We start from the raw sequence: 14674 nt of genomic DNA, 5'->3' as shown, positions 1-14674 counted from the left end.
TTACACCCTCACAAGAGGAGTATGCAAGCTCGCATGAACAGGGTTTCTCTTGGCTTAGTGGTTTACTTAATTTGGGAGGAGCGTAACCGAAGACTATTTGATGGGAATTCAAGAGATGTCAATTTAGTCTTCCGAAGATTCCAAGTCCTGTTCTATGTCATCTTCCACTTTCATGAGAGGGATCACTCTTTACTGCAAGTGGGTTGACAGCTTGGGAGTGTTCAATGCGGTCTGGGTCCACTTCTCTTCATTAAGGAATCCATGCTGGCTGTTGTTCTTGACTGGTTCCTCATTGGTGTGCTGCAGCTTCTTTGCTTGTCTGTTCACTCCTCCTTGGCCCGTTCCATTTATTCTCTTTTGTATGCTTGGGGTTCCTTTGTTTGCTTGGCTTGCATTAGGCTGAAGTTTATTGTTTGGGGTGCATGGAGTACTGTTGCCATGCATGAATATTTACGTGATGAAGCTTCTTGTCGGGCCCCCCCTTTGGTTTTTAAATTCTCCCTGTGTTTGGTGTTCATGGTTTATCCTTGAGATTCGTCAATATCTGCCTGCATGGCTCATGCATTCTGGATTCAAGCTACTGGGGTTGTCCTCCTCTCTACATGGGGGAAGTTCGGTGTCATTGCATGATTGGCTGGCGTTAGCTCTTCATGGCTGAGCTGTGTCTGCATGGATCCTTTGTTTTGCATTGATACGCTGTTCAATCTTGGTTGGTTCCTCTATCCTACTTGGCTGGAAGAGCTGCTCTTCTTTGGCTGTTCTCTCTGTCTTGGTTTGGCTGGCTAGCCGCCATTGTTGACTCTGGGGGTTGTCAGAAGTTTGTCTTATGGCTCGGCATGACTGGCTGGTTCTTTCCTTTGCATGGTTGAGCAGTCTCTGCCTGCATGAACAGTTGTCCTTTGTGTTGTGTTGTTCTGCCTTGACTGGATGCTGGCTTGGATATGCATGGATTTTGCTTGATTCTCGCCCCCGCTCTGATCAACACTGCTTTTGGGTATTCAATTTGGTTTTGGCTGTCACCTGGGCATATGTTATTGGCCAATGTCATCCTCGCTCCTGCATGGACAGGCTCCTGAGCTGTTGGCGTGTCGCTGTCTCTTTGGCTGGGGGACACATGGTGCTGCAGGTTTTTGGAAGTGTTAGGCTGAAGCTGCTTTAAGTTGAAGAGATGTCGGTACGCTCGTTCTCCATGGCATGGCTTGGCTTGGATTCTGGCTTTTTGAGCTTGGTGTCTTCTTCCACACTCGGGCTCTTTGTCTCTTCTGTAGAGTTGATGTCCTCTTGGCTGGAAGTGTCTCTGCATGATTGGTTGATTTCGGCTCGGCTGGCTAGCCGCTGGGGTTTTGGCTCTAGTCTGCCTTCCTTTTGTTGCTCTCGGTGCTGTTTGTTTTGTGTAATTCACTTGTAATAGTTTTTGTCTCCTTTGGTTATAATTGAAGGAGTGTTTCCTTTGGTTATAATTGACGGTCTGGTTAGATCAGTTTTTCTGGTTATGCTTGTTGGGAGCCTGTTCCCTCAAGCCTGTTCTGTACAGTTGTTTCTCTGGCTAGCTGGTTCTTTTTCCTGCTAGTCTGAAATTTTTGATCTATATACTTCTAACATTTGATCAAAAAAAAGAAAGAAAGAGCTCTCAGTTGTGTTTATGGCTATCCTGCTCTTTGAGCAATTCTGCATGGCTTATTGGGGTGCATTGCGATAGCTAATTTTGCATGCTTTGTTGCCGAGCTTTCCACTTCACTCCTGGGGTGCCCATGTCTCCTTGATAATATTGGCTTCTCTGTTGCGTTGGTTGCATGTCGCATGCAGTTGGTGTTCTCGTGGATTCCAGCTTATGGGAATGTTGCCTCGTTATCTTCGGCTTCTCCTCATCTCTTGACATTGAATGCATGGAGAAGCTTTGCTTGCATGGGTCTTAACGTGAGGTTGGTTGTTGGTGGGGCCGGGGGCTTGCTAATTGGGTTCTTCGGTGCAGTCCTTCATTGTCTATGCATGCTCTGCATGATGTGTAAGGCTCCTCATTGGCTGGTTTCTTTCCCCTTCTTCAGTGGTTGCTTGTGGTTCCTTTCCACGTGGGGGGTTCCCCTTGGAAGCTTGGCTCTTCAATCTTTATGGCTGCAGTCTCTATCGGTGTGCTTTTGTTGCTTTCGGCTTTTAGTGCTCCTTCTTGGTGAGCTCTTTTCCCTTCGCGTGCAGGAGGTAATTGAGTGTTTTTGGCAAAGGCTTTTGGTTGGTTAATTTCTGTCGGGTTGTCTCTTCATGGGGTTGTGGAGCTGTCCATCTTGGCTTTTTGGCAGTTTGCTTGTTGGATGTGCGGGTGGCTTCGGCTCTCCCCTGTGCTGGCTTGGCTGGCTGGATGCTTGGTTTGGCTGTCTCTTGGTTTTTTCTTAGCCTTTGGCTTGTGTTTTCAACTTGTATTTTGCTGGCTTTTCGTTTCTGTTTCTTTTAGGGATTTTATTCTCTATTTGAGCTTATGTATTTACTCTGTTCTTTGCTGGCTTCCAGCTTGTATTGCAAGCTTGTCTTGCTCGTTTTTGATTTAATATACTTCTTACATTTGATCAAAAAAAAGAAAGAGCTCTCAGTCTGTAAACACCCAAAGGAAAATATATATATATATATATTTAGAGAGAGAGGGATGATGATGAATGCAGTTTTCGCTGCCGATGCAGAAATCGGCAGCGACGCAGTTTTCGCTGCCGATGCAGAAATCGGCAGCGACGCAGTTTTCGCTGCCGATTCTGGACTAGGCAGCGATGCAGTTTTCGCTGCCGATTCTGGACTTGGCAGCGACGCAGTTTTCGCTGCCGATGCAGAAATCGGCAGCGACGCAGTTTTCGCTGCCGATTCTGGACTTGGCAGCGACGCAGCCTTCACTACCGATACAGAAATCGGTAGCGACACAGTTTTCGCTGCCCATTTCTTGATCGGCAGCGACGCAGTTTTCGCTGCCGATGCAGAAATCGGCAGCGACGCAGTTTTCGCTGCCGATGCAGAAATCGGCAGCGACGCAGTTTTCGCTGCCGATTTCTCAATGAACAGTGACGCAGAGCTGGGAGGGAGGGGTAAAACTGGTTTTAGATAAACCAAACAAGGATAAGGACACACCTAAACCAACCCCCAAACAACCCATTTCATTGGATGGGTAGTATAAGTACAAAGAGGGGAGAGAGAATGACCCATCTTCTTCCAAATCCAGCAGCTGCATGCCGTTCTTCCCTTCCCCTTTCACAACAGAAACGTGAATCAGACCAGTAGAGATTACTTTGTGAACTTGTTAGGGAGAGATGAGACCTTGAGAGAGGAGTGGGCAGCTGCATAGAGGAGAGGAAAAAGAGAGCCGGAAAACGTGAGAGGAAGAAGAAGGAGGAGAACCAGCAGCTGAATAGTGTCAAACCTTCCTCAAACTTAGTTAAATTCAGAAGGTATGGGTCATGAAACTCTCTTCCTCTCCCCCGTAAGATCAAAAACGAAAATGAAGAAGAAAAACCCTAAGAAAAGAATTGATCTAAGACCTAAGCCAGCTGTGAAGGAAGCTGAAATTAACCAAGAGAACAAGCAAACAAAAGTGAAATAAAGTCAATTTCAGAACATCTAACAAATCATGGTAGAAGGCTGGCTTTAACTAGGGGGTAATTAATGTGTTCTGCTGTGATATTGTTGCTGGAATTAATGTGTTCTGCTGTGATGTTTGTTGCTGGAATTAATGTGTTCTACTGTGATGATTGTGCTGAAATTGATGCTGCCGATTTGTGTGTTGCGCAGCGAAATTTCTGTTTCGCTGCCGCAACTGAACCTGCTGCAGCGAATTAATATTCGCTGCCGATTTGTGTGTTGCGCAGCGAAATTCTGTTTCGCTGCCGCAACTGAACCTGCTGCAGCGAATTAATATTCGCTGCCGATTTGTGTGTTGCGCAGCGAAATTCTGTTTTGCTGCCGCAACTGAACCTGCTGCAGCGATTTGATATTCGCTGCCGATTTGTGTGTTGCGCAGCGAAATTCTGTTTCGCTGCCGCAACTGAACCTGCTGCAGCGAATTGATATTCGCTGCCGATTTGTGTGTTGCGCAGCGAAATTCTGTTTCGCTGCCGCAACTGAACCTGCTGCAGCGATTTGATATTCGCTGCCGATTTGTGTGTTGCGCAGCGAAATTCTGTTTCGCTGACGCAACTGAACCTGCTGCAGCGATTTGATATTCGCTGCCGATTTGTGTGTTGCGCAGCGAAATTCTGTTTCGCTGCCGCAGCTGAACCTCCTGCAGCGAAGTGATATTCGCTGCCGAGTTGTGCGTTGTGCAGCGAAACTGTGGCGCCAACAGCGGTGCAGTTCTCGCTGCCGAACTGGCAGCCTGCGGCGAACCAGTTCTCGCTGCCGAATTGGGCAGCCCGCAGCGAACCAGTTCTCGCTGCCGATTCCTACAATAAGCCTCCTAGGCAGGAATGACTTAAATGCTAATAACAATTTCATGATATGATGGTGTAAAATAGGGAACACTTGAATGTGAACATATGAACTATTGAAATAAGTGTGATGATGAATGTGATTCAAAAATAAAATAAATACAACTGTGCTGATTTGTGACCATTGATGTCTTAGGTGGTGCGGTCGGGATTGGACCATCATCAAGACAGGAACGACCCACAGGTGGAGCAGGTAGGTGACTTGCACCTTTCTTTTTCATACGTTGAATCTTGGAATATTTTAACTTGAGTACTACCATATTGTTAGAACCGATATTAAATTGTCGAACGCTTAATTGTTGATAAAAGACTGATTAGCTTCGGCTAATGGCATCCAAACGGATGGCCGGGACAAAGAATGATTAGCTTCGGCTAATGGCGTCCGAATGGATGGCCGGGATGAAGGACTGATTAGCTTCGGCTAATGGCATCCAGGCCGGGACAAAGAGTGATTAGCTTCGGCTAATGGCATCCGAATGGATGGCCGGGACAAAAGAGTGATTAGCTTCGGCTAATGGCATCCGAATGGATGGCCGGGACAAAGAATGATTAGCTTTGGCTAATGGCGTCCGAATGGATGGCCGGGTTAAAAAGGGATGATTTCGCTGCCGATTGTGGATCGGCAGCGACGCAGTTCCGCTGCCGATTCTGGATCGGCAGCGACACAGTATTCGCTGCCGATACAGAAATCGGCAGCGACCTAGTTTCCGCTGCCGATACAGAAATCGGCAGCGACGCAGTTTCCGCTGCCGATTCTGGATCGGCAGCGATGCAGTCTTCGCTGCCGATACAGAAATCGGCAGCGACCCAGTTTCGCTGCCGATTCCTTGATCGGCAGCGATGTAGTTTCGGCTGCCGATTTTAGGATTGGCAGCGACGCAGCTATCGCTATGGAATCCGAATGGATAGCCGGGACAAATAAACGACTAGTTTCGGCGAATGGCATTTGAAAACTTGTGTATCTATATGTACTACTAATTGTTACATCAAATACATGAAGAAATTATAAATGTTAATGCTTATTTAATTGCTAGGCCGTTAGTTACCATTATTATTATTTTAAGTATTTGTTTTCTCTTAAATGTTTTGTACTGCTGCAGGGACGTCACACCAACGAGATGTCTAGGATACCCGATACACGGGAATCTACTTTTGCAAGGAATTAAGTAGATGCATTCTAACTCACAATGTATTTTGTAGGGATCAATGTACTAAATGTATAACTTTTATTAGATCCTTTTTGTTTAAAATTTGTGATGGCTATTAGTAGTATAAGAATGCAAACTCATGTCCATGTATATATATTTTTAATATGAACTTCAAATCATGCAACCTTAATATTATGTGTTTGTGTAAGATTCGCTTTTGAATGAACTGTTGATTGTATGGATTGGATTTTGATGATGTGAGGATTCAAGTTCTTTGATTACCGGCACCATGTGTATTAAATATATATATATATATATATATATATATAAAAATTTACTATTGTTTTGGGCTTAGAAAGCCGGGTTGTTACAGTTGGTATCAGAGCACTTGGTATGGATCCTGAGGATCATTAATAAATGTGTTGTTGTGATGAATTTCAGGATGGTACGCACCCGACAAGGGACACGAACTGAGCCGCTCTCCTTAGAAAGGAGGGGCATGAACCGAGGTGCCCAAGATTGGCAAGACGAAGATCCCTTAGATGATACGACATCTCATGCTCCGATAATACCGTCCGAAACCTTGCAGGGGAAAGATACGGTGGCAGGAGAAGGCCCGAAGCCTCATCAGACAGAGGGAACACCCCCAGTCGCAACGGAGCAGCGAGAAAGATCAGAAGCACAACCATCTACTGTTCCAACTGGTGTGCCCCCACAATATGTAGATGCAGGACTCCTTGTACAAATAGTTAAAGCAGTGATGGAAGGCATGGCTAGTTCAGCAGCACAAACAACCCCTACCACGCAGATTCCACCAGCAGCCCCTACGACCAGCATGACCATGGATAATGTGGTACCACTGGTGCGACTAGTCAAGAGTATGAGGGAAATGGGCTGTGAACCGTATATGGGGGAACAAGATCCAGAGATAGCTGGAAGATGGATCAGGAAGGTAGAAAAGACAATGATTCAAATAAGCATACCCGAGGGTTTGAGGGTAAATTGTGCATCCCAGTTACTATCTGATAGGGCCATGACATGGTGGGAAACAGTTCAGCTGAGGCGTGCGACTGAGACCCTAACTTGGAGTGATTTCAAGACAGAGTTTGAGAATCAGTTTTATTCCAAGTATCATCGCAAGGTGAAAGAACAAGAGTTTTTGGCATTAAGACAGGGTGATATGTCAGTATTGGAGTACGAAAGGAGATTCCATGACCTCTCATTGTTCGCCCCACATTATGTGCCGACAGAGGAACATATGATTGAAAAGTTGAGAGATGGTTTACGACAGGATTTGAGACAAGGATTGATCGCCTTGCGATTTAAATCGGTGAGGGAGTTGATTGAGGCTGCACAAGCTCTGGAGGCATGTATTGGAGAAAGCCAAGGGGGGTATCAGAGTATAAGCAAAAAGAGAGATGGGGACTATTTCAGCGGCAGACCACCGCACCCGAAGAAAGGAAAAAGTGGAGTGTTTGAGCAGCACGGAAAGAAGGGGAGTTTGATATTACCGCCTCACCAACAGTCAAGTGGGAGAATGATGGCGGGACAGTCGCACTCGAGGGCAAACTCTTCAACTGGGACCGGTGACCGCAGGGGAGTTGACTATCCTTTTTGTGTAAAATGTGGACAAAAACACCCTGGGGACTGCTCAGTTTCCCCTGGGCGATGCTTTGTGTGCAAAGGAGAGGGTCATAGGTGGAGGAACTGCCAGTATCTTAGCCAAGGGTGTCATTACTGTGGTGGGAAAGGTCATTACAAGAGGGACTGCCCCAAAAGAAACACCGGACAAGTACAGAGCTATAGACAGCCCAGTCAGAGCCACCAGCAGTCAGTCACCGTTAATAGGCCAGTGAGATCTTCTCAATCAGGGGCAAACTCCAGTCGAGGGAAGCCGAGGGCACAAAATGATCGGACCCCAGGGAGGGTCTTCCACCTGACACAGGAGGAGGCCAGGGCTGCATCGGATGTGGTGGCAGGTACACTACTGTTGAATGATTTTAATATGCATGTATTGTTTGATCCGGGTGCCACCCACTCATTCATTGCTAAGAGAAGTGTCACTAAATTGAGAAAGGAAGTAGAAATAGTAGAGAAGGGGTTTGTAATTGGAACTCCAATGGGAAACATGGTTGAAACAAATATTGTATATGTGGATGTGGGGGTTAGTTTATCCGGGTATGAAACAGAAGTAGACTTGATTCCCTTAGAGCTGCATGATTTTGACATAATACTAGGCATGGATTGGTTGAGTAAATACAAGGCACTAATAGATTGTTATGCTAAAACTGTTACTTTCCAAACATCTAAGGGCGAGAAAATGACTTTTGAAGGAGAGAGATTTCTCAAACTGAATGCTTTAATATCGGTGGTAACAACCCAAAAACTTTTAAGAAAGGGATGTATGGGATACCTCGCATACATCTTAAACTCTGATGATGAAGGTCCACGATTGAAGGATATTCCTGTGGTGAAGGATTTCCCAGATGTGTTTCCAGAAGAACTACCAGGACTACCCCCGGAGCGAGAGGTAGAGGTGTCTATAGACACTTTTCCTGAAGTCCCACCCATAGCCCAACAACCGTATCGGATGGCTCCAGCAGAACTGAACGAGTTAAAGACTCAATTACAGGAATTATTAGACAAGGGGTTCATACGGCCCAGTAATTCTCCTTGGGGAGCACCGGTTCTATTTGTAAGAAAGAAAGATGGAACTCATAGGCTTTGTATTGACTATCGACAGTTAAACAAAATAACAATGAAAAACAAGTATCCGTTACCTCGGATAGATGATTTGTTTGACCAATTAAAGGGAGCGAGGGCATTCTCGAAAATAGATCTGAGATCAGGGTACTATCAGATGAAGATTAAAGAAGCGGATGTAGCAAAGACCGCATTTAGAACTCGTTACGGACACTATGAATTTTTGGTGTTACCGTTCGGGTTGACGAACGCCCCAGCCCTCTTCATGGATTTGATGAATCAGGTTTTTCAACCATACCTGGATAAGTTTGTGGTGGTATTCATTGATGATATACTGGTGTACTCGAATTCTTTCAAGGAGCACGAAGAACACTTGAGACAAACCTTACAAACCTTGAGAGATCACCAGTTATATGCAAAATTGAGTAAATGTGAATTTTGGCTGAAAAGAGTGACGTTTTTGGGACAAGTCATTTCAGCCGAAGGTGTTTTTGTCGACCCTCAAAAAGTTGAAGCAGTCTTGAAATGGGAAAGACCGACTTCGGTCACTGAAATACGTAGTTTCCTGGGACTTGCAGGATACTATCGGAGATTTATCGAAGGTTTTTCCCTGATTGCAACCCCTTTGACCCAGCTAACTAGGAAGGATAAGAAGTGGGTGTGGTCGGAAGAATGTGAGGCAAGCTTCCAAGAATTGAAGAGGAGGCTCACCACTGCTCCAGTCTTAACTCTCCCCTCAGGGACCGAGGGTTTTGTGGTATATAGTGATGCCTCGGGGAAGGGATTGGGGTGTGTTTTGATGCAACATGGGAAGGTGATCGCCTATGCATCAAGGCAATTAAAGACTCATGAGGTGAACTACCCGGTGCACGACCTGGAGTTGGCAGCTGTAGTATTTGCCTTGAGGATATGGAGACACTATTTGTATGGGTCTCGAACCCAAATTTTTACTGATCATAAGAGCCTGAAGTATCTGATGTCGCAAAAGGAGTTGAACATGCGGCAAAGAAGGTGGATAGAGCTCATTAAGGATTATGATTGCACCATAGAATACCACCCGGGGAAAGCAAATGTGGTGGCAGATGCCCTCAGTCGCAAAAATAAAGCCTCCTTGGGAAGCTTAACAGTGGGAAAGGAGCGGCAATTGGCAGAATTAAAAGAGTTGGGTGCAGATTTGGGAATTGATGCAAGAGGTGGGTTAGTAGCCCAATTATTGGTGCGACCAACGTATCGAGAACAGATACTACATGCCCAATTCCATGACAAGGTGGGATCCAAGATTAGGAAGAATGTGGAGGCCGGGGTAGAAATGAAATTCCGAGTAGCGGATGATGGATCCTTGATGATGGGACAACGGTTGTACGTGCCTGATGACGAAACAGTTAAACGTATGGTTCTGCAAGAAGCACATGAGTCCAAATTCTCCATACATCCTGGCAGCACTAAGATGTACCGAGACCTGAAACACCTCTATTGGTGGCCTAATATGAAAAGGGAAATAGCTGAGTATGTGTCAAAGTGTGGGATATGTCAACAAGTCAAGGTTGAACACCAAAGGCCTGCGGGACCATTACAGCCATTACAAATTCCAGAATGGAAGTGGGAGATGATCACCATGGATTTCGTGTCAGGATTTCCCAAGGGGAGAAAAGGAAATGATGCGATATGGGTCATTGTGGATCGGTTGACGAAATCCGCACTATTCTTGCCTGTAAAGATGACCGACTCGGTGGACAAGCTTGCCAAGATCTACATAAATGAGGTGGTACGACTTCATGGGATTTCGGTGTCCATTGTATCGGATCGAGATCCTAGGTTCACCTCTCGACTTTGGCCGAGCATACAACATGCCTTGGGGACAAGATTGGACATGAGCACTGCGTTTCACCCTCAAACGGATGGCCAATCGGAAAGAGTCATTCAAGTCTTGGAAGACCTATTACGGGCATGTGTGCTAGAATTTGGAGGAAACTGGGAGGAACACATGGCATTGGTGGAGTTCACGTATAACAATAGTCACCAAGCCACAATAGGGATGGCCCCATATGAAGCCTTGTATGGTAGGAGGTGTAGAACTCCTTTATGTTGGGAGGAAATTGGGGACCGGAAGTTATATGGCGCAGAGTTAGTTCAAGTCACCACGGAGAAAGTGAGAATTATCAGGGATCGCATCAAAGCCGCACAGGATAGACAGAAGAAGTATGCCGATGTGAGGAGAAGACCTCTCGAGTTCAGTACGGGGGACCAGGTGTTCCTGAAGGTAGCCCCATGGAAGAACATGTTACGATTTGGATTGAAAGGGAAGTTAACTCCCCGTTTCATTGGACCCTTCAAAATCTTACAACGAGTTGGACCAGTAGCCTACAAGGTGGATTTGCCCCCACAGTTAGCCAGGGTCCATGATGTGTTCCATGTCTCCTTGTTAAGGAAGGCTAACGTAGACCCCGCCCGAGTTCTACCCCAGGTCCCAGTAGAGGTCAAGGAAGACTTAACACTGGAATTGAGGCCCATAAGGATACTAGATCAAGAAGTGAAGGAGTTACGGAGCAAAAAGATCCCCATCGTTAGAATCTTATGGCGAAATGCTCAAGTAGAAGAGGAAACTTGGGAGAGGGAGGCAGAGATGAGAAAAAAGTACCCCAATTTATTTGATCTACCAGGTATGGAGTGTGAAACTTCTTAAATTTCGAGGACGAAATTCATATTTAGGAGGGGAGAATGTAAACACCCAAAGGAAAATATATATATATATATATATATATATATATATATATATATATATATATATATTTAGAGAGAGAGGGATGATGATGAATGCAGTTTTCGCTGCCGATGCAGAAATCGGCAGCGACGCAGTTTTCGCTGCCGATTCTGGACTGGGCAGCGATGCAGTTTTCGCTGCCGATTCTGGACTTGGCAGCGACGCAGTTTTCGCTGCCGATGCAGAAATCGGCAGCGATGCAGTTTTCGCTGCCGATTCTGGACTAGGCAGCGATGCAGTTTTCGCTGCCGATTCTGGACTTGGCAGCGACGCAGTTTTCGCTGCCGATGCAGAAATCGGCAGCGACGCAGTTTTCGCTGCCGATTCTGGACTTGGCAGCGACGCAGCCTTCACTACCGATACAGAAATCGGTAGCGACACAGTTTTCGCTGCCCATTTCTTGATCGGCAGCGACGCAGTTTTCGCTGCCGATGCAGAAATCGGCAGCGACGCAGTTTTCGCTGCCGATGCAGAAATCGGCAGCGACGCAGTTTTCGCTGCCGATTTCTCAATGAACAGTGACGCAGAGCTGGGAGGGAGGGGTAAAACTGGTTTTAGATAAACCAAACAAGGATAAGGACACACCTAAACCAACCCCCAAACAACCCATTTCATTGGATGGGTAGTATAAGTACAAAGAGGGGAGAGAGAATGACCCATCTTCTTCCAAATCCAGCAGCTGCATGCCGTTCTTCCCTTCCCCTTTCACAACAGAAACGTGAATCAGACCAGTAGAGATTACTTTGTGAACTTGTTAGGGAGAGATGAGACCTTGAGAGAGGAGTGGGCAGCTGCATAGAGGAGAGGAAAAAGAGAGCCGGAAAACGTGAGAGGAAGAAGAAGGAGGAGAACCAGCAGCTGAATAGTGTCAAACCTTCCTCAAACTTAGTTAAATTCAGAAGGTATGGGTCATGAAACTCTCTTCCTCTCCCCCGTAAGATCAAAAACGAAAATGAAGAAGAAAAACCCTAAGAAAAGAATTGATCTAAGACCTAAGCCAGCTGTGAAGGAAGCTGAAATTAACCAAGAGAACAAGCAAACAAAAGTGAAATAAAGTCAATTTCAGAACATCTAACAAATCATGGCAGAAGGCTGGCTTTAACTAGGGGGTAATTAATGTGTTCTGCTGTGATGTTTGTTGCTGGAATTAATGTGTTCTACTGTGATGATTGTGCTGAAATTGATGCTGCCGATTTGTGTGTTGCGCAGCGAAATTTCTGTTTCGCTGCCGCAACTGAACCTGCTGCAGCGAATTAATATTCGCTGCCGATTTGTGTGTTGCGCAGCGAAATTCTGTTTCGCTGCCGCAACTGAACCTGCTGCAGCGAATTAATATTCGCTGCCGATTTGTGTGTTGCGCAGCGAAATTCTGTTTCGCTGACGCAACTGAACCTGCTGCAGCGATTTGATATTCGCTGCCGATTTGTGTGTTGCGCAGCGAAATTCTGTTTCGCTGCCGCAACTGAACCTGCTGCAGCGAATTGATATTCGCTGCCGATTTGTGTGTTGCGCAGCGAAATTCTGTTTCGCTGCCGCAACTGAACCTGCTGCAGCGATTTGATATTCGCTGCCGATTTGTGTGTTGCGCAGCGAAATTCTGTTTCGCTGACGCAACTGAACCTGCTGCAGCGATTTGATATTCGCTGCCGATTTGTGTGTTGCGCAGCGAAATTCTGTTTCGCTGCCGCAGCTGAACCTCCTGCAGCGAAGTGATATTCGCTGCCGAGTTGTGCGTTGTGCAGCGAAACTGTGGCGCCAACAGCGGTGCAGTTCTCGCTGCCGAACTGGCAGCCTGCGGCGAACCAGTTCTCGCTGCCGAATTGGGCAGCCCGCAGCGAACCAGTTCTCACTGCCGATTCCTACAATAAGCCTCCTAGGCAGGAATGACTTAAATGCTAATAACAATTTCATGATATGATGGTGTAAAATAGGGAACACTTGAATGTGAACATATGAACTATTGAAATAAGTGTGATGATGAATGTGATTCAAAAATAAAATAAATACAACTGTGCTGATTTGTGACCATTGATGTCTTAGGTGGTGCGGTCGGGATTGGACCATCATCAAGACAGGAACGACCCACAGGTGGAGCAGGTAGGTGACTTGCACCTTTCTTTTTCATACATTGAATCTTGGAATATTTTAACTTGAGTACTACCATATTGTTAGAACCGATATTAAATTGTCGAACGCTTAATTGTTGATAAAAGACTGATTAGCTTCGGCTAATGGCATCCAAACGGATGGCCGGGACAAAGAATGATTAGCTTCGGCTAATGGCGTCCGAATGGATGGCCGGGATGAAGGACTAATTAGCTTCGGCTAATGGCATCCAGGCCGGGACAAAGAGTGATTAGCTTCGGCTAATGGCATCCGAATGGATGGCCGGGACAAAAGAGTGATTAGCTTCGGCTAATGGCATCCGAATGGATGGCCGGGACAAAGAATGATTAGCTTTGGCTAATGGCGTCCGAATGGATGGCCGGGTTAAAAAGGGATGATTTCGCTGCCGATTGTGGATCGGCAGCGACGCAGTTCCACTGCCGATTCTGGATCGGCAGCGACACAGTATTCGCTGCCGATACAGAAATCGGCAGCGACCTAGTTTCCGCTGCCGATACAGAAATCGGCAGCGACGCAGTTTCCGCTGCCGATTCTGGATCGGCAGCGATGCAGTCTTCGCTGCCGATACAGAAATCGGCAGCGACCCAGTTTCGCTGCCGATTCCTTGATCGGCAGCGATGTAGTTTCGGCTGCCGATTTTAGGATTGGCAGCGACGCAGCTATCGCTATGGAATCCGAATGGATAGCCGGGACAAATAAACGACTAGTTTCGGCGAATGGCATTTGAAAACTTGTGTATCTATATGTACTACTAATTGTTACATCAAATACATGAAGAAATTATAAATGTTAATGCTTATTTAATTGCTAGGCCGTTAGTTACCATTATTATTATTTTAAGTATTTGTTTTCTCTTAAATGTTTTGTACTGCTGCAGGGACGTCACACCAACGAGATGTCTAGGATACCCGATACACGGGAATCTACTTTTGCAAGGAATTAAGTAGATGCATTCTAACTCACAATGTATTTTGTAGGGATCAATGTACTAAATGTATAACTTTTATTAGATCCTTTTTGTTTAAAATTTGTGATGGCTATTAGTAGTATAAGAATGCAAACTCATGTCCATGTATATATATTTTTAATATGAACTTCAAATCATGCAACCTTAATATTATGTGTTTGTGTAAGATTCGCTTTGGATGACCATTGATTGTATTAAATCACGCCACCGCCGCCGTGACGTCGCGGCAAGCAGACGGCCGCGCAGCAGCTGCCAGCACCTTGGCACGAGCACGGCAAATGAATGCCACGCCCACGCCGCGGATAAGCAGCCCCAACGCGCCCGACGGCTTGGAGCGGGTCCCGAAGACGGTGGCCGGAATCGGGTCGTCGCCGGCCGGAAAACGGGTCATCGATGCCGGCAATACTTCGGGCCATGAGGCCCCCCACTTTAGTCCGAGTGTAGCAGCAGCCCTCATATCCCCCGCGGCAGGCCTATGGGCGCCAGGCCAGCGCGCCCCAGGGCCAGTCAG

General features: G+C 46.3%; 2 long non-coding RNA genes across 2 annotated transcripts; both read left to right on the top strand.

Moving 5' to 3' along the window:
* The first annotated feature begins 3855 nt into the window (after positions 1 to 3855).
* Positions 3856 to 5821, top strand: LOC127905653 (uncharacterized). The gene is made up of 2 exons (XR_008059878.1): positions 3856 to 4650; positions 5558 to 5821. It is a non-coding gene; the product is annotated as an uncharacterized LOC127905653 (long non-coding RNA).
* Positions 5822 to 12476: 6655 nt separating this feature from the next.
* LOC127905654 (uncharacterized) lies at positions 12477 to 14337 on the top strand. Its single transcript, XR_008059879.1, has 2 exons — positions 12477 to 13166; positions 14074 to 14337. It is a non-coding gene; the product is annotated as an uncharacterized LOC127905654 (long non-coding RNA).
* The last annotated feature ends 337 nt before the right edge of the window (positions 14338 to 14674 follow it).

The sequence above is a fragment of the Populus trichocarpa genome, chromosome 8, assembly GCF_000002775.5.
Source record: "Populus trichocarpa isolate Nisqually-1 chromosome 8, P.trichocarpa_v4.1, whole genome shotgun sequence".
Classification (NCBI taxonomy): domain Eukaryota; kingdom Viridiplantae; phylum Streptophyta; class Magnoliopsida; order Malpighiales; family Salicaceae; genus Populus; species Populus trichocarpa.
Note: the sequence above shows the minus strand (reverse complement) of the source record. Positions and strands in the feature narration are given on the sequence as shown.